At 37.1% G+C, this 24,170-nt stretch overlaps 1 long non-coding RNA gene across 1 annotated transcript in view; it reads left to right on the forward strand.

Moving 5' to 3' along the window:
• LOC143302471 (uncharacterized) overlaps nucleotides 1-24,170 on the forward strand; it is a 71,909-nt gene that overhangs the window by 11,178 nt on the left and 36,561 nt on the right. Inside the window, exon 2 of the long non-coding RNA XR_013058014.1 lies at nucleotides 21,087-21,123. This is a non-coding gene — a long non-coding RNA (uncharacterized LOC143302471). The remainder of the gene's footprint in view (nucleotides 1-21,086; nucleotides 21,124-24,170) is intronic.

Here is a 24,170-nt window from a genome sequence, read left to right on the forward strand (position 1 = left end):
GCTGCTGATTCTCGCTACTAAACGGTGCTTCATACTTTCATTTTATTTCGCGCTACGTGGCATTAAAAAATTATCGAGAATTTCAATGTTCCTCGTTGATGTTCGAAAACATTTCACACGATCCTATTAAAAACAGAGGAAGTACGCGGTAAAAATTTGTGACAAATAGCAAGGCAAGAGAATTCAATTTTTCGTACGCAACAAACGTAGTGTAATTGGAAACAATCTCGCGTGATTCATTATCCGTGGAACGGTAGACATTATCAGCTTTCAAATCACCGTAGAACGATTCGTGATCATTCTAATGGAAACTTCAATCCTTTTTCACCGCCGTTCATTAACGGTATGATAAAATGTTTATATCGATTTCCCATTAATCCCGCCTACTGGCAACGGTATACATCATTTTCGTAAATTTGATGCTCGTCGAAATGCTGACGGTAGTTTTTAGTTTTAATCGAATACGAACTGCAACCCGTTCATATAGTGTGTAACCGAAATCATTCGGCACGTGTGCAGATACGATTGAATTTACGGCGGTATTAGTTTATGCTACTATTTCGTGCGCGTACACGCCACCGAAAACAGTCAGATATCATGATGATTAATTGCTTTATCGTGCAACCAGCTTATGGAACATCGTTGAATCAACGTTAGGGGCATCGTCTAACGTTTGCCCTGTTTAAACTACAAAGCCGTGCATGCGAATACGGACGCGATTAATGGAAAGGTAAATAATTAAAATTCTGTTCGTAGGTAGTTATATCGTATAAAACAATCAATGGTGGCGTTGATTAAATTCATAAATCGAGAAACGAAAAAGGGATGGTGTTGCAGATGTTATCTTTTAAAGCCATGGAATTTGCTTGAATTTGCGTCATCTTCTTGCAACAAATGAACCGCGAATAATAAATGAAATTCTGTGCATTCGTGAGAACCATCGACAAGGTTATTTCGCTTCTTAACGTCGTTTATATATATGAAGATTTATAGCAAATTTCTATTTCTTGCTGTAATATTTCATTTCTGTCTCAACATTCAAACTTCCGAGAGACGAATTTTCATATACACCGCTGTAGTAGTCTTCGGAGAAATTTTCTTTTATCAACGTTTCGTGGAAGAAAAGCGATTGAAATCGACAAAGTTGCTCGCTTCCGTCGTTCCATATCCTGTTCGAATCAAGCAGATAAAGAACACAGAAATTGCACGCAAACAATCTACTTTGACGATCGAGCAAAACCTCGCCCTCCCACGGTACTCGCAGTCACACGGATAACTCCGCCGGAGTAGAGAACGGAAGTTAGCGCGTTAAAGTTCGATCGAGCGCGAACTCCAGAACGCGCCAAAAAGCTCGCCACGCGGCAGTGCAAGAAGCAAGGGGGGAGGGCGGCGACCAGTCTCGTTGGAATGCAGTTCCAAGGGGTAGAAATACTAAATCGTCGTACAAGAGGACTGGCTCGAGTTCGAAGCACCGAGTGAAATAAAGGACCTGAAGCCGGAACTTATCTTCGTCTCCGCAGTTCCGCAAGATTCATTCGGCGGAACGCCGCCGGGTGAGAAAGGATCCCGGTCGTAGTCGTAACAGCCTCTAGCCACTTGTCGAGGACGAGTTGCTCTCAACCATACTGCCAGAGGAGCAGCTTATCACGATTACCGGACCACGTAACAATATTAATCTAAAACTTGTCCGTTGAAAGTTCACCGGTGTTTTCCCCCTGCTGTCATTTAATTTTCTTCGAGTCTCGCGCCCTCCACGAAAAGCAAGAGAAGGTGTGGCGATGGTTCGTGGCGCTTTTCGTCACGCGGCTAGTTCTTCTTCCACCTTTTCTGCCCTCTATCCTGCCGGTTCTCTTACTTTCTTGCCAAGCTTAGCGAGCCTTATTTAAAGTCCTCCTACCCTAGGGTTCGGGCTAGCTCGGCAACTCTTGGTCGAAGTGGAAGCCAGGCCTCGCTCGACTCTGATCATTTAAAAGTACAATTTGTCAATTTCTTCGTGGCGTAGCAGGCCACTGGCACGTAGCCGATGCCCTATTCTTCCCAGGGACCCGGCCCGGTCTGCAAATTACCGTGTTTTCGAGTCGACCTGTCAATGACCGAAGACGAACTACCACCGAATTTTACTAATTAATGTTTACCCGCGCCGGTTACCGTCGAAAAGTTTCGCCTGTCGTTTCTTGCTCTTCCAACATTTTTTTTCTCTTTTCTCAACTCCTTCGCAACCTCCTACCGATATTTCTTCCTCCTCGCCCCCACCTCGCCGTGCTTGTCTTTCTTTCTTTCGACGATCGTTCACGCCGAAAACTCGCTGCCGATCATCCCTTTTGAAGGCTGCGAAGATCTAGCTGGAAAAACCAACCTACCGCTGGTCGATGATTAATGTCCACGCGATGACGTCAAGATTGCCGGCCAGTGACGCAAGATTTTTGGAGGAAGAGCAGCGGGACTGGTGAATTCGGAAGCTGATTTACGAGGCTGCAACGTCTCTCGTTAGTCGGAGCGTTATTGATGGCTGGGCGCGGCTACTTACGTGCCAGCTGGGTTGTAGAAGCCGAGTTAGGTTGGGTAACTTGCTCGTCTGAGCTACAACGATACCATTCAAGTGAAAGTTGTTGCTTAGTTGAAGTTTATTATGCTCCTACCTGGGACATCCTAATGCCCCGGGGATCGATCTACGTTGAATCCTGTGATACGGAAACTGGCCGCTGAAACTGGCAAACCTGGACCCTCTCGCGCAATAATTTAATTTATCTAATAAAATTAGCGGACTTACCACCTAAAGGTAGAGGGTACAATTTTGTCGATTTTCTAATTTTAATGCCACTCTGTGATTAAAGGGAGAAATTTTTAATACGACGTAATTGAAAATGGAATTAACTCGCCAGGTTCAAAGATGTAGGCTTTTTACAAGTAGCTGATGAGTAGAGGAGGATTTGTGGCGGACAAAAGCATAATTAAAGTAAGCAGTATTTCAATATGTTTATTTTAATATCTTTTTATTATTATAACGAGCAACATTTCGACTATTTTGGAAAAACGCTTCTTTATTATTTGATTTATTGAAATTGGTAACTATATTTGAATATTAACGGTGTCGTTTTGCTGAAACGAGCTCGAAAGATTTTGAAGGATAACAAGGAATATTCTTTATATGTACGCAACAGATACAAGCGCGGAGCTTTTTGTTTCTACCTTGTTGCTTCTGATATTTGAAACAGTTAGATATGAAACAGCTCGAGTACCTTTGTGATCATGGCCCCTGATCCACAAAGACTCGTTCTTTTATAACAGACACGCGTTATGAAACCGATTCTTTGTTTTATGAAAAAATAATACGACATTACCCACTGTACAAAAACAATACCACGTAAAGTCCACGACTTTGCGACAGAACCAATATTGACGTCGGCATTTTAATAACTTCTTTCACGATATAATACGTTTGAACTCGATATCGATCTCACTGTCTTAACAATTCTCCATTCTCTTTCTCGTTAAATAATCTAATAATTTCGTTCTTTCGAACGCTTCAAAAATTATACATCATAATTATTTATTTCTTAATTATATACCATTAGACTAACGCATATTTATATATTTACCTAAAAATGTGTGCGATAAGTATATGTAATATATAAAAAATATATAAAATATCCACGCTGTAGCACTCGTTATAATATTTTACAAACGATAAAAGTCTCTGTTTAGATCGCATTCTTTTTGCTGTTCTCGTAAAAATACGAATTTCCATGGACATTCGCAATCTACTCTTCAACATCTTCATTAAACCGAAACCCATCGCAGCAAGGCTTCAAACTACGAAAGACGCTTAAAAATTTGCGAAAATTCCCACCATTTTCCTTGCTTCGTTATCCAAAATTTAACGACGGAGGGTAGGTAAGAGGGGAGGATAATGAATAGAAAGTCGGAGGAGCAAAAGCGAGCGACACGGAGAAACTTACCGACGTAAACCCTGTAACGTTGGCGCCGCTGGACGTCCGTAATTTCGGGCCGTTGCTCGTGTTTGTTCTCAATTCGCAACTCGCAGCTTTCGCCATCGATGTCGGCGGAAATTCCGCGAGAGATGCCTTCGACCGCGTTTCTCATTGATTGCATTCTTTCGTAGTTTGCGTCAGCGCCAACTTACCGACCGTCGCGTCGGCCGGAAACTTGCACGCCAGCTGCCTTTGGGCTGCTGGAGGGCCGCGGATAGCGAAGAAAGAAGGGCAGAGAGAGGACGAAACCGGAGGAACGGAAGTTTTTCCTCGTAACTTCTGCCAGAATTCGCCTAGGAATGGGGCGAGCGAATTGTTCGATACGGGCGATTCTGTGAAAAAGCGTAAAGGCTCGCGCTACAAGGTAGAGATAAGGAAGTTAGAATTAGAGATCCGATAAAAGAACCGGAATAAGTGGTAGACGAATTTCATTAAGCGACGCTTCGGTTGGGAATTCGGTTTCCTTCGTTGCTTTTGTACTGTCGCCCTGCCATTTTCTACTCTGTCTGCTCCTTTGTGCGCCTCTAATTTCAACTTCGTCGGGACTGTTCGGCTGTATCGCGATGACGAATGTTTGAGAATGTTCCACGGAAATCGTGGAAAATGGAGTGGTCAAACTTCAGGGCCCATGTATTGGGTTGGAAACTAAGCGATTGCAATTCAATGGTACTCGTTGAAAAGAGTAAAAAAAGGTTTGTACAAACATGACTCGAAATATCGGTTTCGGAGTTACAAAATGCTTTTATCGATCAATTATTACTTACTTAGGCATATTATTATTGGAGAATGTTCTACGTACCAACGAGAATACTTTGTATTGAATTTAAATGCAATTTCCCTTTCTAAGTAGTTGTTAACGATACCAGAGAATGGTGTCACAGTATCGTCTGTGTAGAAAAATTGTAAGTGGCAATAAATATTAATTAATTGCTTTTTAAGAACTTGTATCAGGATTCCCGAAAACTCTTCAGAAAATTCGTCCTTTTAAATTCAAGATACGCACCGATTCGCATCTTTCACAGCCTCGAAAATTACTCTTCGATATTTCAGTGTTTTTTACTCGTTGATTTTGAACACTTTGACGTCGAACGTTTCACTGATTGGTTGACCGCCGTTTGGACAAGTTGCCTCACGCAATACAGTTTCTTAAACTATTACGTGATCGTAGCTGAAAATGTCGAATTATAACTCGGAAATTAATGTTGTTCGAACCCAGAGATAATGTTGTTATCCGTCGTTGTTGAAGTTTCACCGCAACTTTTTCAAACACTCTGTATAAGCATCCACATTGAGAACGTTTTGCGTGGTACAAATACAGAATGCTCGAGAGAAAAGCGTAAAAATTAATTCCTGAATATTGTACGTACAGTATGAAATAATCAGCCGTGAAGTATCAAGAAACGTAGCTCGGAATTAACGCTCGCGTTCATCATCCGACTTTGTTTAAGCAGTTTTGCGATAAAATGCGGCAAGTTTCGCGCGCAATTTCTATAGATCTTAAGTTACAGCCGGCCCATAATAAACTTCACTTTGGTCCCTGGGTTTTCTCGCGAAGTCGCATGTTTTTTACTTAAAGGCAACATCGCTGCTAGCAGCGGAGTGACACTTTGATGCAGGGTCGCAAGTTTTCGGGTGGCGGGGACAGCGGTTGCAGGGAAGTTTCGCGCTTGGTAAAACGGCGAAATTAATTACACCGGCTAGTCGACCGGGAAACGCGCCAACGGCAAATTATCGATTTAATACAGTGGCACGGAGTACAGCGACGAGCCTTTTATCAGGAATCGATCGCCGATATTAAACAAAAATTGGAACGAGGCGTTGCGTTCTCCGTGAACATTCTCAAAGAACTTCTAACACGACCGATCAAACTATCGGCTATTCTGATACTGCCGTTTACGGTGACAGACGAAAGTATTCGTACGGTTGGAATATAAACATTTTTTGTACTATCAGAAATATTCAAATATCTATGCGTAATTATCTACTATTATTGGCATTTATTTCATTTAAAGTTGCATCGACTACTATGGTTGTTATCGAGTGCATATTTCTATATTCGGTGGCTTTTTAAATTCTGCTCAATACCTTCGTTTCTTTACAGAAGTTGACAATTATATAGTATGCAGAATCACTTCCAGTAATTTATCCAGCCTTTTATCAGGGATTAATCGCCGATATTAAACAAAAATTGGAACGAGGCGTTGCGTTCTCCGTGAACATTCTCAAAGAACTTCTAACACGACCGATCAAACTATCGGCTATTCTGATACTGCCGTTTACGATGACAGACGAAAGTATTCGTACGGTTGGAATATAAACATTTTTTGTACTATCAGAAATATTCAAATATCTATGCGTAATTATCTACTATTATTGGCATTTATTTCATTTAAAGTTGCATCGACTACTATGGTTGTTATCGAGTGCATATTTCTATATTCGGTGGCTTTTTAAATTCTGCTCAATACCTTCGTTTCTTTACAGAAGTTGACAATTATATACTATGCAGAATCACTTCCAGTAATTTATCCAGCCTTTTATCAGGGATTAATCGCCGATATTAAATAAAAATTGGAACGAGGCGTTGCGTTCTCCGTGAACATTCTCAAAGAACTTCTAACACGACCGATCAAACTATCGGCTATTCTGATACTGCCGTTTACGATGACAGACGAAAGTATTCGTACGGTTGGAATATAAACATTTTTTGTACTATTAGAAATATTCAAATATCTATGCGTAATTATCTACTATTATTGGCATTTATTTCATTTAAAGTTGCATCGACTACTATGGTTGTTATCGAGTGCATATTTTTATACTCGGTGGCTTTTTAAATTCTGTTCGATACCTTCGTTTCTTTACAGAAGTTGATAATTATATAGTATGCAGAATCACTTCCAGTAATTTATCCAGCCTTTTATCAGGGATTAATCGCCGATATTAAACAAAAATTGGAACGAGGCGTTGCGTTCTCCGTGAACATTCTCAAAGAACTTCTAACACGACCGATCAAACTATCGGCTATTCTGATACTGCCGTTTACGATGACAGACGAAAGTATTCGTACGGTTGGAATATAAACATTTTTTGTACTATCAGAAATATTCAAATATCTATGCGTAATTATCTACTATTATTGGCATTTATTTCATTTAAAGTTGCATCGACTACTATGGTTGTTATCGAGTGCATATTTTTATACTCGGTGGCTTTTTAAATTCTGTTCGATACCTTCGTTTCTTTACAGAAGTTGATAATTATATATTATGCAAAATCACTTCTAATAATGAAAAGTGAATCCGCAAATCTCACATACAATACGTGCAACGTCAAAGAAGAAAATATCTCGAAGACTTGGAAAATATAAAAGCGTGGCTTTCATGCGATTTTTTGTTAGGAAAAAAGAAAACATCGTCTATAAAATAATATCTTCGCACGGTAAAGTACAATATATTGAGATTGCAGAGAAGTGCCGATGTTACAAAACTTCTCAAAACGGTTTCGAAAGTTTCGGTCGGCTTCCTGTGGAATATGAAAACGACGAAGCTTTTCCTCTTTCTTCGAGTTCGAGAAAATGTCCTGTGAATGGTCGTTCGCTAAAAGAACTGAGATAAACGTAATACGTATCTGTCTTTTTTCGAAGGCTGTTTTCTCTCTGTTCCACGACGAAAGTTTTGTACTATATGTACGTGTTGATGGAAATAATTAAAAGGATTAATGACGCGAAGATAAACGAAGCATTCGGTGCAATGAAGCATCGGTAAAGATTTTCGACGTTTTGGATCGTTTGAATAATTCATTCTCTTCATTGTATTGTATTCTATTTGTTTATACGAATATTTTCCACCTGTCAATTTAAAATTTTACACAGAATTTATGAAATGGATCAGTTTGAATTTGAAGATTAATTTAATGATATCGTAACATGATATCCGTAATATGTTCATCGTTATTAAACATTATTATATATGTATGCTTACATCTTTTATACGTGCAAATATTTTGTAATTCTGCGAATAGAAACTAATCTATAGGAAATTAGCGATACCGTGAAATGTTCAATGTTATGAGACTTCTGAAAACGTAATTACAAAACGACGAGACGTTAACGTTTTATTGGACGAAAGCAACTATGATTACGAATATAAATGTGAGGAAGTTCTACAGGAAATATGAAATATGCAAAATGATTGCAACGGCTATGGTCCAAAGTTGATTCCTTAGCGGTTTTTTATACCCAGAGGGGCTGTAAAAGTACGACACATTTTCGTTGCTCTTCCCCTGTTTAAAATCCCCCATAGTCGTTAATGCAAACTGCCGTGGATTCTAGTTCATATTTAAGTATTACAGATTTATAGGTATATACTTCAGTATTTGATGGCCATTTTACTAAAATTGAGAAAGACCACCAAATTCCGCGGAATATTTTATAGAAAATTTGTATTTCGTATAGATATAAAGTATATTTTTATATAGCATTTATTCTTTCGTGTTATTAAAATATCGCGATGTGACATTGGCGAGATAATAGTCGTTCCATAAATAATTTTTAAAGGTTTGAAGTAATTAACGTGTTTTATTCGAAATTCCATGCATAGTAAACGATCAAATTACAAGGAAATAATAATGTTAGATGATTACCGAGAGAATTTATTCGGTAAAATACACGTTGTAACTTTGTTTTAAACATTTACCCGTGATAAATGTAAACTTTACCACAAATTATGATAGTCCAATCTCGTTATAGTACCGATGAAATTTCAAAACGTTTCGTATTCATATGTAATACGTACAACATAATACGTATAATATTCATAAAAGATTTCCATAAATGTTCGAATATTTTCGTGAATTACTATGCATGTGAACGTGGCATATTTATTAATAGACAGCTCGAATACCATACAGTCGTTGAAATAATTAGGATATCACCACTTCGTGTCTAATTTCAATACGTCGTTCGCTGCAAGTCAGCGGTGACTGTAAAATCCGCGCTTCCACGCGTAACAAATTGCGAATTATACCGGTCTCGTTATGATTCATGGAATATTCCCTAAGCGATGCCGGTACACGTCTCCGCGTACACAAAGACCGCGGCGTTCGCAACTTCCTCCGCACATTGCGAATCCATGCTAACATCGAAACCCTTTTACAATCCGCGGCCATGATAATCCTGTGGTTCGCGATGCTAACGCGTGGTAAATTTTCCAAGAAATTGTTGCTGGACCAGCGAATTACCAACCAGCGATTTAATCGGATGAACATTGCGTTTCATCCGTGCAGGTTAAAGCTTATCGCGATACACGTAATCCGAATTGAGACAATGGAATCTGAATTGAGAACCAAAGAGATGCAAGTGACATCCTTGAGACTTTTTAATTGAGAGCAATGATAGTTAGTTCTACAGATTCTTGAAAATAATGTTGTGAAATAATATCAATAACCGAAAGCTACGTGAAAGTATCGTTTAGAAATTAAAAATTAAGAATTGTTTTATGTTATTATTTTTATTTTGTTCGTATTTTGTTTGTAAAAAAAATATGGAACAGTAGCATGTTTTATTTAAAGAACAATATATTAAAGATTATAAAAAATGTACGGGATATTGTAGAAAATTTAAAGAATATTATTTCACGCGATATACCAATATTACTACGCAAATCTTTGCCAACGAACTCTATTCTTTTCTTAATATTATTGATGTTTCTAAAATGGAAACAATATTAAAGGGGAAATTCCAATGTTGTGTAGGGCGATGTTTATATTTCTTGTTGTTTTAACTTCGTATATCAAACCGTGTCCTCGCTTGTGTATTAAGCGTGTTAGTTGTGCTCCGCTTCTCGTCTCGGTAACATCGTTACAGCTATAGCAACGCGTTAACGTGCCACATAAAACTCGGTAAAAATGATATAGTGCGATCGTTACTGGTTGAACATAGTGCGTGGTATTTACGAAGTGATCGGTTTCTATTTCAACGTATTTCGTCGCGTTAATGCTGTATTTATAGCCGTTTTAATGCTTTCGAATCTCGTTCGAATTTACTTTCGAATCGTTTTTAACGATCATAGTTCATAAAATGAAACAAAATGGCAATACTGTAGTTAACTTCTTATTTTTAAGAAGATTACGGTTGTTTTTCATTATTACTGTTTCGCTCGTCTGTTTTTATCATAAATAATATTTGATTACTTTTTCGTTTAATCGATGTACCTCGACCAGTTTTGTTGGGTTACAATATTTTCCAATTTAAAACTATTTTAATACATCGTAAGTGCTCTATAGAATTTCGTTTTCTTGTTAAATATAATTAATATTTCATGGTATTCACAATTTTTGTAATATAAGAGTAAATATGATGACAGGTTTCGCTGTGTCCTATTTTTTACCACGTAGTTAGTAAATTATTTGTAATATTTTTTAGTAGATATTTCAAACTGTTCCCTAGTTTTATTATATTCGAGTGCTTGCAAATCGGTTAATAAATTTTGCATAAAAAATAGTAGAAAGCAATAAACGCTATTGAATAGCATGAAAAAATTATTAGGACGTCTGACACAGCATTTAATTAACTATTGTGTCGAGTGAATCAAGAAACCTGAAAAATGTATTGTGCGAGGATCAGCGAAGCTAAGATTCAACAACGAAAGGTAAGAATAAATAATATTGAATCGATAGCTACTGTTATAATTTCTGTAATATTTCATGTAAATATTAATTATACTTGGATTTTGATCGTCTGATAGAAGTAAAGATATATTAACAGAAAATCGCTGGAAATTTTTATATTTCTTGTGAAATTAAATCAAGAATATAAAAGAACAGTATAAAACATATATTACTAACGAATATTATACAGGTATAATAAATTTTTAATACAAAGGAATTATGATAATAGACAAGGAAAGATCGGTTTATTTATTGTAAATTAAAAGGTTCATTTTCCCCATTTTTAATTTAATTTATTATTAAATTAATATGTACATACTATAAAATGATTAAAAATATTTCAATGTTTTAAAATGAAGATAAGAATGTTTTGCGTCATTAAAAATTCCACACTTACAAATGGTTTACAAAAGTATGTTTGCAATTTTACATAATTCACAAAAATACTACATTTAAATGTTCTTGACAATTCTATTAATTAAATAACCTTTTGTTTCCAATTAAACTTGGTGTGTTCGCATTTTAAATATCAGGTGCATTTGAACGTACAATTTTCCACTTAAATGTCCAAGTATGGCTTTGGAATTGCAGAATGTCTGCATGGTTAAAAACAATCTGTAAAACAATATGTAATTATATACTTCGAAATTTTGTACTACATATCCTTCGAATCAATCTTATATTTAACAACTACCTTTAATATAACTGTGTTCAACTTACGCTATTTCCTACATACTATTAAACGTACCTTGTTTAAAATGCACGTCACCGAACTCGATTTACGTTCCACAAACTCACTTCATTCAACGAACTGTAACACATCAGAATATATCTCAATAAGAAGATATGTACTCCATTTACCAACAACATAGATATATACATGTACTTCGTTTCAACGACAAAGTTGAATCGACATCTCGTATCAGAACCTTTCACGTTTAACATTTTCGTGTCCGCGATACTGTTTTTAAGAATTTCTTTTCATGGATACGACTGTAATGAATATTAAATTCATTTTGTTGTATAGGAGTTGTTTTTATGTCATTGAATGCTCAAAAAATCTGAAAATGGAGGAAGCACATTTGTACAAGGACTACTTTTTTTAAGGCTACTATATTCTTACATTGTATATGTATAAATATGTAAACGTTATTATTAGTGTAAGAATATATATTATGAATGTAAGAATATATATACCACTACTATTACTCTTATATTATACTATACATGTATATAGTACAGGGTGTAACAGAACATATGGGAGATCCACTTCGAAAGCTAATCGCACGTCTGAGAACAATAAGAAAAAAGTTCATGTAAGCATATACTTTGTCTGTCGTCGTTTATGAGATACAACGAATTTTGTGTGTACGCAACACCTGTTGAAAATATCGAAATACTTAAGGATAGAATAGAATAGCACAGAATGGCCCAGAATAGAACAAGCGTATCAACAGATTCGAGAAACACCAGAAACCATTCAGAGTGTAACCTGATCCGCATGACAACACGTCTACGTGTTTACCTTGAGATCCAAGGTAGTCGTTTACTGCAGTTCCTGTAAATGTAATTAGATACCGCAGAATCAAAACAAAAAATTCGCTATGTTTCGTAAACGAAAACAGATAGACCGTTTGTTTATATGAACTTTTTTCACTGTTTTCTTTTTTTTTTTTTTGTGTGTGTACAACCACTTTTCACACAAGGTAAAACTTGCTTCTTACAAAATTCCTCAAAACACACATCCAAGTTTATCGTCGAAGGAAGTCGCATTAATTCGTCAAAAGCTCATACTATCGATTAACGAATAACAAAATACCGAGAAATAACAGTGCAATGTGAGTGGATCGTTGTGGCTGGCAACTTTGATCACCGCTCGGCGTCTACCTCATTATCAGGATTAATTATTGGCCGGGCGTTATTGTCGCCGGAGCAACATATTAAGTTGGGCGAAATTTCGTCGAATTACTGTGTACGAAACTCTCGTATAAGAGCAATGGGCCATTCAGTTGTAACAAGAGCAGATGCGCAGTCTCCGTGGATGCTCCTCCGAAGGAGGAAGGGACCCGGGCCTCGAGTGCTACGTCGAGTTAAGTTTCCTCCGAGTGCACCGCAAACGAGGCTCTACCCGTGCCAGGGATGCTGAGGCCTCGCGGTAACTGGCATCGCGTGCATGTCGAAGCCCGGTGCTCCCGTAATTCCTGGAATTAGCAGAATCCCGGAACCGCTTCTATCGGCGATAGCGCTTTCACGCTATTCCCGGTACGTTCAGATTGTCCTCTCGCCTACGTTTCGACTACTAGCGAAACCGGCACAGGTGTACGACGTCCAATGGTAGGGGAAAGGTAGACGTTTCGCTTGGATATCCTACAACAGGTTGCTGGAAAATCGAACGTCTTCAGCATTCCGCCGACTATATCTCCTTTTCTCCGGTTATGATTACGATCACAGTCGATAGATATAATATTTTGGTGGTGGTGTTGCGACAACGGATTGTTTCTCAACTTAGCTAAACGTCATATAGTCAGATTTAGCCACAAAAAGAATCATTTAATTTTTGACTGAGCTGGTGTATCACTAACTTCGCTGAGTCGCGTTAATCCTGCGAAGGGTTATATATTACGTACCTATAAGTAGATTGTGAATTCTTATGCGCTTTGATATTTTTGTGAAGAGGATTAAAGAAGTTCTACCTACGTTGTAATTTGTTTCGCGTACGAAAGGGATGAGAATTTCAAAAGTTACACTGATCAGCTCCATACATTGAAAAATATAAAACCGCGATGACATTGCAAACAATGTTTTTTAAATTTACTTTAGAATTGACCATTGTTTATGTCATTTTAATATGAATGTACTTCTGGACGTAAGACGTTGGTTTCTTGAAGATGGAATGTTAATCGTGTAGCTATGTGATAGAAATTAAGAAATGGTATTTAGCGTAAAATTTTCCCTCTTCATTTCCTTCAGTTTAATTTTTTTAGAGAAACATAAGACATATAAATTTATGAAATAAAGTTTGAAGTTTAAATGATTGTTATTTCTGCGAGGCGATATGTTGAAATGTTGCGCCGAAAGTTTATTGAATAATTCACGAGTGTTAGGGATTGTATCGGCGTTTAATATTTATTTCACAGGTGTGATTATTTCACACGGTTTTCACACTCCAGCATTGCTTACGTCAGAATTAAATCAAGTTAATTAAACTTTGACCTAATGCATTACTGTTACGAATTGATCGCAGTTTCCGGGCTATTCTTTCAACTTGAATTTCGTTAAATAAATCAATCGGTGTCCCCCGATAAATATTCATCCACTCGTGTTACCATATCCATTACATTTCTCAAAAAGGACTGTTTGTGAACTTCATTAGAGTAATTTTTATTTTCTATCCTTTTATTAAATTGACTCTTTTTCCACTTTCTATATTATTATTAAAAGAATTTATTCATATTGTTATACGAATAATACTATTCATATAATAAATAATTATTCATATTGCTTCATTATTTATTTTACATATTGATTTCCTTGAATTAATTTCCAGCAATCCAATGATTTCAAACATTGCAATGAAATACGCATTGTTCTTTTCTCTCACGAACTGTTTCATCGCGAATTTCCAAACAAGAAATATCACGTTTCTTGAAAGCATAAAATGAATTTCAAATTACTAAAAGTTTCATTCTCTACCATAATTTCGCATGTTCTTTTTAATTACATTTATAAAGATATACATTTCCATAAAAATCTGCACTCTACAAATCATCTTGCCCTGATCATGAATAACCGAACCGAATCACGAACGACCAGTTTTTACCTGAATCGTCGTCAGATTTGCTCCATTTCTGTCAATCACAGAACGCTGCTATTCGTTGATCGCGTGGAAGCAAGTTGGCAGGGAAATACGCGGAAACGTAAGAAACGATAGACGAAAATTTATTAAAGCATCGTCGGAGTGTATCAAACGAAGCGTATTTACTTTTCCCCTTGTGTGTATAACGTCGCGTTTTAATCAACGGCACGGGATCAACCTATTTGTACATCCACCGGAAATAACACAGTGACATAGTTTTCCCTTCTTTCCCTCCGTTCTGTTTTTTCTCCTTTTTCCTTTCTTTTTTTTTTCTCTTGTTCATTTCCCTTTCTATCTTTTACTCGATACGCGATTGTGTCGCCGCGTAGGAACTTCGATGAAAATATTTCGACGATACAGCATACGTACGCGTACGTAAATCGCCTTTAGTAATTCAGCGCGATAGTACAGGCCTCGTAAATCCCATAAACGATGATATACCGGCATCGAACTATCGATCTTTCGTACGCACACGATTCTACCTTCACAACGGAACAGAAAAAGCCGATCAATGGCTTAAGCCTTTGAAAAGGGAATAAGCATCGAACTTTTGCCGGATGCAAAGCAAGAGTGGTAGGATAAAAGGAACGAAGAAGGACTCCTCCTCGTAACGTCGGCGATCGGTATTTCTCATGTTTGCTTCCTTCTCTTTCGAACGATTTCGATAAGATTTCAGAGAGTCTTAAGTTTGATTTCTTTCTAGTTTCTCTCCAATAAAAAGTAGCTAGATTTAAGCTTCTCCTCAAGGTAAACGGTCAGAGAGATCTTGAAACTTTCGGACGAGATACATGCAATTTGAAATTTACAACCTTTTCGTGTACTCAACGCGTGACTGTCTCAAATTTCCAATGGCGAGAGTGAGTTACCTGTCTCTGTCGTTGGAGAACCGGAGACTTGAAAAGATCGTTTTGAAATACGAGTAAAATGAATTTTCGAATTTTTATTAAAAATCAGAAACTTTCTTTAATCCGTCAACGAAGACGTTTCACGTGTCATTCATCGAACTGTTTAACGAACTGCGAGTTTATATTTTCTCGCATTTCGTACTACTTTTATATCGCTGTTTGAAAACCTCTTCATTGCCTCCGAATGCTGGCGATGTTACTGTTTTAATGCGCTTGTTGGTTACATTACTTCAATAAAGAAATAAGTAGATTCAAATGTTTTTCCTTGTTATATATTAAAATGTTTGTTTGCGCTCATAGTTGACGATAGTCGAGCTTCGACATTCTGTAGCTCTTCTCGAACTTCTTTAAAGACTATTACCTACTAATGAACACGGTAAACCCGACAGACGCGCGTTTACACTTTTACAGCGTTAATTAAGACAGTAAATTACACAATAAGAATTAGATGAAATCCGTATCAACGTTATGAGACAGCAGTGTTTTAAAATTGAACAACGCTTTGAAAATATAAAGGAGATTTTCTATCTGATTTTCGTACCAAGTTTATATCCTTCCCATCCTCGTTTCTTATAGCCTTACAGTCTCATTACCGCTTCTACGTCTTCCCAGGAAATATCTGAAATAAATAATCAGGCAGATGTGTCCAAGCAACCAGTATGCGAACGATATGTACATATTCGAGGGGTTAAGTACGTCAGCCACGACACACGGGCTACGGTCGCGTATATCAGCAGCGCGAAAGGGATGTTATGTACCAACAAAACATTGATTCGCTAAACTCATGATGTAATACGTCCATTTGAAATGAGCTTGGCCTTCGGCCAAAATCCTCGTCACAAAACACTGTGTAGGCAGCTAGCAAACATGCCCGGCAGAGGAAATAGGTCTGTCGCGGCTTTATTCGCCGATCGATACGACCAGAGAAGTATCATGAGCCTCCATCTCGCTTTCTTTGCGTCCGTTCTCGTCCCACCCTTTCGCCAGCTATCTTTCTCCTTCGTTCCTCTATCGCACACATTTCCCCTTTCTTTCTGCCATCTCGATTCACCCTCTGGAATCTAGGGTTGTTTTCAGCCTCCGAACATCGCCGCGTACGTTTTTACGGCTTCCTCTTGATTCACGAAACCTCCTCCACTTTCGCTGCCTCCGTGGACTAGTTGAGAATTAAGGGCACTTTGGCAAACGTATCGGGTTCAGCCAGTTTTTCCCTCCATGCGAAATCGCGGGGATTATTTCGTGATAAATCTCGCCTATTAATAGGTTGACGACTGCGAGGACAATGAGACCGCAAGAAATGAGGATAAAGAGGGGGAAAATTTAACGCAGATATCAGACGAAGAAAGTTATTTTTATCTTAAGACTGTCGTTCTATTTAAAAGATTGTTATTCTATTTTAAAATTGTTGTCCCGTATTAAACGTTGTTGTCCTATTTTCAAAGTTCTTGTATTTATTTTAAATTCATAAAATTGGTTTCTTATTTTTAAATTGCTCTCTCTCTCTCTCTCTCTCTCGCGTCGTACAGAAATTTTTCTTCTCTCAAATACTCGAAATCTGTTCTTTGCTATGTTTAGTTTTACTATATTTTTTTCTTTTAATTTGCTATATTTCAGTTTCGTGAATTTTTTCCGCGGCCACGTCTTTCGTTTTATTTGAGATCGATTAATATATGATTTTCTGTGCCGGAGATCAATAGAGAAACAGATTGTTGCCTTCCCTCGTACATCCAAAGAATTATGTGATTTTATGCGAATATCGTCTGGACCTATTGTATTTCAATTTTAGAATAATACAGACGCATTGTAAAACGTAACCAAAATTTGGGACGCCGAATACAGAAAGTTGGAAGAAAAGAAAGATTGGAATATGAATTGACCTATATTTTAAGAAATTGATTGGTTTCGAGGTTAAAACTGATGGCAGATGAAAGATGTCTATAAGAATATTGTACGAAGAGGAAATGAATAAACACGAACAATTTCAAAACTCGAAACCGTAATGAAAGGAAGACCCTCGTTATTCGAACAACTACGATCATAAATTTTATGTAAAATTTTCTTTGATCGATGTTCTATACTGTTTACATAATTATGCTTCGGCCAACAGCAACTTGAGAAGTGTGTTTTTATTGAAATAAGACAGAAATCCTTGAAATACCGATACTGTTTTTAATCAATGGCAGCTCGCACGCTTCGAATCATTAAGGAAATGGAATGAAATAAATACTTAAGGCTGCATCGAATAAAAAGGCAAGGGTCAGTTTCAGGGTCTGTTTAGTAAGAGCCGGGCGTACCATTACTCCGGAAACTAGTTCACCGGAAAAGAAACGAATGGATGAGAAACACGAGAGGGTAATTGAAAGGGAAGAGGAGAAAGGAAGTCAAACGAACGAACGCTGTGTTTATATCGCGGCGAAATCGCACAACACCACTGAAACCTACTATACGTGTTCGTTAAGTAGCTGAGAATTAATTACGTTTCAGTCCCTAATAAGCAAGGAAATTGAAATCGGGTTTCCGCGTGTTTATCATTCAAACGCTTTTAAAGAATGCAGAGAGCAATTTCAAAGAATTTTCTTCTTCTATTTGCCGTGTCTCTCTCAATAGCGGCGCTAGCTATTCTCCGTATTAAAATAAATTCCACCCAAAATTAACTGTTTTATCAAATAAAAATACAAAAGGATCTCCTTTTATCGTGCCTCTGATCAAAATTGGAGAAATAAGAATATTTACGTTAGACACCGTATATGAATGTTGTTTCATTTTCATTATCAAGAATTGATTGAATAACGACGCTGAAAGGTGAAACGAAATAGGTATTTTCGTTTCCACGACGAAGGAACGTCAAAACCAGCCGAAGATCCGTTCATTGAAAGGTTTCTGAAATGCTTTCAAGGAACTAGTTCATGATTGAGAAAACGAGTCTAAAGGAAATATGAAAGGAGTCAATCGATGTAGAAAAAGGGAAACCTAAACAAAAAAAAAAAAAAAAGAACAGGAAACGAACGTATTGACGCAGCATTCGCCTTAAGAGTGTTCGTTGATGTAATTGCAATAAAAAGACAGATTTTTTAATAACTATGAAACGTAAAGAAGTCTGTCGTTAAAATCTGCTCTTTAGTAGTAATTGAATTTCTCGACAAATATCCCAAGATTATTCTACGATTTTCTTTCTCAGCTTCAGTTGTTTCTTTATTTCAAACGTTTCAAGATTTCTCTGATTTATTTGATTCAGTTATAAAATCTATCAATGTTTTAATTTTTATCTATGTATAAAAAGATTTGTTGGTTGTTAGAAATTACTTTTAAACTGAATGTAGATTTTATAACAAATCCCATGTTATTGTTCGTGTTTTTGACGAGAAACAGTCTACTGTGCAAGCATCTAATGGTCTAATGTCTAGGCCTTCCAACAAATCCTGGTCTTTAGTCAGCCACGAAGCCTGTTAATAACTCGTAGCTTGAATTTTTCGGATCGAACGAGTGTTAAACGATGAAAAATATATCGTTGACCGAAATTCAATTGAAACCGATACTCTTTATGATAGATCGTGATATGACCAGAGATTGGAAACCAGGAATCCAGAGTATCTAATATCTAGCAGATATCAATATCATATCATATCGTATTATGTCAATTCACATCACATCACATCACATCACATCACATCACATCATATCATATCATATCATATCGTATCATATCGTACCATACATAACGTCAATTTATATTTTCATAAATAAATACCGTGAGTATAATCATAATATCTTTTAAATAAATTATTATGCTAAAAATGAATAATAAAATTTGCCTATTACAATCTTAGATACCAAACGGGTTACAAATATAAGTAAGAAAGCAATAATATTATAAAAGTATATAAATCGATATATAAGTAACGATATTTCCTTGATATAGTACTGGTTTGTACCACCCACTTGAGTCTTATTTCTATCATTATTGCTCGTAACTAACGTTACATTGTCCTAAATGAAGGTACGCTGACTTGGTACTCTCCGGGCAAATTACTCTAATTTTCATTGCACTCTGTATAATGTAGCGGAATCTTTGTACATCTCCTTCAGTATGCCATTTCATAATTTTCCTACTATGTTTATTCGTGTATGTTTCTAGTATAAGTTCATTACATATAGACCAGTCTTTTAAAACGACTTCCACTGACTCTGCTTTGCACCGTCACATATTTCAGCTAAGATCCAAATTCATTTAAATTAACAATAAATTAACAGTCGATATTGTAGAATCTTCACTACAATTAATTTATTTACAATAAATGTTGGTTAAACAGGAAACGATGGTCGTTTAACGTGAACTAATCGCAATAACGTGTTATAATTAAGACAACTAGATAGTTAATTTGCAACTCTCGTCACCACGGATCCAACGCTCTTTCTCTCTCTCTCTCTCTCTCTCTCTCTCTCACGCGGACTACACTCTCTCGACAACGCAATTCGCGCTCTCTGACTTCTCAACTCACAATGACTGTTAATTCATTTATCGTCCCTTAGCAACCCCTTGTCTTTTGTCTTAGCCTCGTGTCTTTTTCCGCAACCGCTTGTTTATAATTCGTCCGATACCCCCCCCCCCCAAGACCCCTCGTTCATGATACTACAATATCAGCACGTGCCATTTATTAAGTTTCAAAATTTAAAGAATCGAAAATTTCGAATCGATTGTCCGATCGCAGACGATTTTTCTTTTAAAAACTTTCTATTAAACAAATTCGCGGCTACGGACGCCAAGAGTGTTTAACGAGCTCCGAAACTCTTTCGTTGAAAACGTTGAAGCGTTCTCGACGCAGCGCCTCGAACGTTAATGGGTTAAGAACGAGTCTCGGACTCCGTTTCCATCCACGTTTCATATTCGACTTTCTAATGGCCTCTCGAAAAATACATGCATGCATACGTATGTGTGTACATATCGATCGATCCATCGATCGTTTGGGTGCACGTACGAGCGCGCTGCATCGTTCGATCCGAATTCAATCGCATTCGGTGCGTGTCTTTACGGTTGTTCATGCACGGCTGCGTGTGCACCTGCACTCGTGTGTATGGTATTATATTGATTCGTAGCGCGTATAGATTCTGCTCGAGATCATCTGCAGATAGACGGCTGGCGGACGGTATCCGAATACGGAAACGTTGCCGCATGCCAATAATCCGCGACTGTTATTATCGGTGTAATTGGCATTCGACTGGAAATTTTCATCAGATGAATGGCTATGCTTTTCTTTCGCTCGCGACTACCCTGACAAGCAGGTCAGCCATCTGACCAAGTTGACCTGCGTTCGAAAGTTTGGCTCGATGATTTAGTGGCAACGTATGATACAAGAACGAAGAACGTAGAAGTCTCTTTTTCTTTCAACGTCGAATCAAAAGGGTTGACCGTGTTATCTATCATTCGAGAACTGACTCGATCATTTGGAGGTAACGTACACAATTGTGTAATTGTGTAGAAGTATAAGAATTTTCTTCGTCACTTTTCTTCCACGAATTAGACGAATTGGCTACGTTACCTTGCATTCGGAAGGTTGATTTAGTAATAACGAGTGATACAACCTACATTTCTTTAAATTATTATAAGTACATCGTCGGTAAGTACGTTCAACAATAAAATTTATCTTGCTTCTTTGTTTGTTACAGGTGAGCATTTGCAGCGATACCACGAGTAACGTTATGGGTGAGTCGAGCAATTTTGATAAAATTAATGGTACTTCCTGTACAATAATAAAACAGCTTCATCGCTAAATTGCTACTACCCACGTCGAAGCTCGCGTACCGCGATCATGCGATTTTTCTACCTTTCGTTACTGAGAAACAAATCTAAATAAAGGATGCGTAATTAATGACTAATCAGGTTACCAGGTCGATAGCCTTTTGCATTAGATAAATCGATACTTCGTAAAGAAACGATCTACTTTATCGATGTAATTCGTGTGCCATTAATCGCGAACAGTAACCAGTGCTAAAAAGCTTCTTTCCTGAAGAGATCGAACCACGTAACGAAAATTGTCGGTAAACTCGTCAGAAACGAAACCAAAAACCACCATCAATCACAAACGATAAGCAAACGTAAAAAAATTCCTTGGCGAAGAGATTGAACCACGTAATGGAAACTCTGAGTAAATTGGTCAGACGCGAAGGCCAAAACTCTGACCTAAATGAACAATGGGGTCGGCGAAAGAGAAGAAAAGAGATTGACGCGCCTGCTTCTTTTTGCAATTCATCGGGAAAAGTCTTTGCATTAAGCCTACGAACCGAAAGACGCGCGGTATCCTTCTGCGTCGCAGTAATCAGTGATGTACGCGCTTCTCATTTTCTATGCGAATGAAAGATGCATTAGGGGCCATTAACTCAGATGACACTCTTTATCCGGGCAGCGGGAACAGAAAGTGTCGGGTGACGTTCCTTCGAGATGAACTATTGCATTCACTTGCATTGTCGGCCTGTTCCCTTGAACTGAAATAAATGATTTTGCGTTCTTTGTACGTAGCGGCGCGAAGCCCTTTTCACCTCCGACTAGAATAGAAAGCGCGTTTATAATAATATAAAACGAGCATCTCTTTCCAAGGAAACGTGTTTTAGACACGTAACAAGGCAACACGAACCGAGTAAATAGAACTTTCTTGTTATTTTCTTTGCAACGTGTACCTTCCTGAAAATGTACTGCATTAATAAGTTTTTACAAGTATTTTATATTTTTATAATGAATCGTCATGTAGAGAAGATTACAGTATAAAGGTTAATTTCGAAAATTAAGAGCATAATGAAAGCTTAATTTCGTGTCCTTTCTTTAGAGCAGATTAAAGCGAGGTCAAGTTGTTTTACTTAAACGACGTTTAAATGTAATTATAATTAAGTTTTTCCGTTAGTACTATTTTGTGTGAATGCGATAGTTTCACTCGTTTCGAACGGATAGTTTTACTGAATAATTGCGTGTTGATATTCGTTCAGTCAGCTTAGCCTTTTAGGGTTTAGAAAACAATTGCTTGAACAATTTGATTTATTTATTTTATTGAGAAAATAAAATTTTACTTGAGAAAAGTCTTCCTGGCGTTGTTCTAATATAAATATTTTTATTATGTTAAATTAAACTTTCCTTTCGTTTTTTCAGTTTTAATAAGATTTTGCGAGACTACGTCTTGTACTTTCGCTAGAAAATCTCGTCTCATACCTGGGTTGTACGTAATATGCAGTCTCATACATAGTGAATATGCACGAGATACTTTCTTACGGTAATGGAGAATTTACTTTTAAATTTTTCTTGAGAAAACTTCCCTATGATTTTATTCGCGTATTCTATATTACGGAAAATTTAACGATCTCGTTAGAACCTATAAAGAATTCACGTGTCTGATTACTCATTCCTTATTTACTCACCTTTTCATCTCAAACCATGTTGCGTCTTTCGACGAGTTCTTAATTCACTGACAAACCGTGTAATAAAATAACGGAACATTATGACACGATGAAATACGATATTATAAAACTTGTATCAAGTTCGCTAGAGGCAATTGAGAAATTTCACAAAAGGCGGAAGTGGAACAGCGTAAATTCTCCTCACAAAGGAGACAGTAATCCTTATCACGGCTGAAAGGTCATGAGATCTTTTGCCCGCAGACCATCACAGTTACAATTGCATCCAATTACTCGTTCCTATAGTTGTCTTCGGACCAATTCAATAACGAGCACTTTACATCTCCGCTGTATTACACCGTAACGGCTATTCTGGCAATATTTTTTAAATAACAAATAAACTTCAGAAATAGAAAGCGATTTTTTTCATTTTTCGAATCACATCGAAGCTAACATTGGTCAAGTTAAATTATAGAACGCAAGCATGTTATCGCATGCTTGTAATGTAATTATGCGAGTCACTGTACATTAATTTTAGTGTAGCTTTTCTCTTTTTCGCCTCAGATTTCTGTATTTTTAAAGTAATTTTTAAATTTAAATTTTTAAAGTAATTTTTAAATAAAGATAAAGAAAGAACGAGGATATTCGATTATAAAAACGATTAGTTTAAGAGGTAGTTTTCTTAAAATCGGTAAAATTTTTCATGTAAAATCCTTGTCTTGATCGTATCATTAATTAAAGGACGCCATGTATACATAGACAGATATATGTTTCGATTAGTCGCAATTAACGATGTTTCTTTTTCCTCCCTGGAGAACTATCGTTATTCGACAACCTGGTCAAAGAAAACCTCTTTCAACGATAAAGTCACTTCTACATCTGGTTCCGCGATAGCAAGTATAATATCAGATGGGAGTTAAGTGAAAGTGGGTTGTGTTGGTTTTCTTCGCGAAATCTCAATACACCGTCGAATGTTTGCTGATAAGGAAGGTGTAAGGGAACTTTTCAATTCGCTTGAAATGTTGCTCGTAATGTGATTGTAATCTCAAACGATAGTCTGCGAATGGTGAACAGAGTAGAGGCAGGATGAAGAAGTTTAAGTAGCTTTTTTCTATTTGCGTTTTCTGTGAATTCACGATGTTTCATGGACGTAGAACGAAACATTCTTCCTCGAAGAATTAGTCTACAAAAGACAACGGTAAGTTGATCGCGGATATATATGCAAATTTGTATTTCCAGCAAATATGATTTACAAAATGAAACTTCGAAAATTATTTTATCTGTTAAATATCGCAAATGTCGTCGCACCTTGGATATTTTATATATTTCCCCATGTTATGTGCGTTCCGTGCATTTTTTCGTGTTCCAATT

This window comes from Bombus vancouverensis, chromosome 3 (assembly GCF_051014615.1).
Source record: "Bombus vancouverensis nearcticus chromosome 3, iyBomVanc1_principal, whole genome shotgun sequence".
NCBI classification, from domain to species: Eukaryota; Metazoa; Arthropoda; class Insecta; order Hymenoptera; family Apidae; genus Bombus; species Bombus vancouverensis.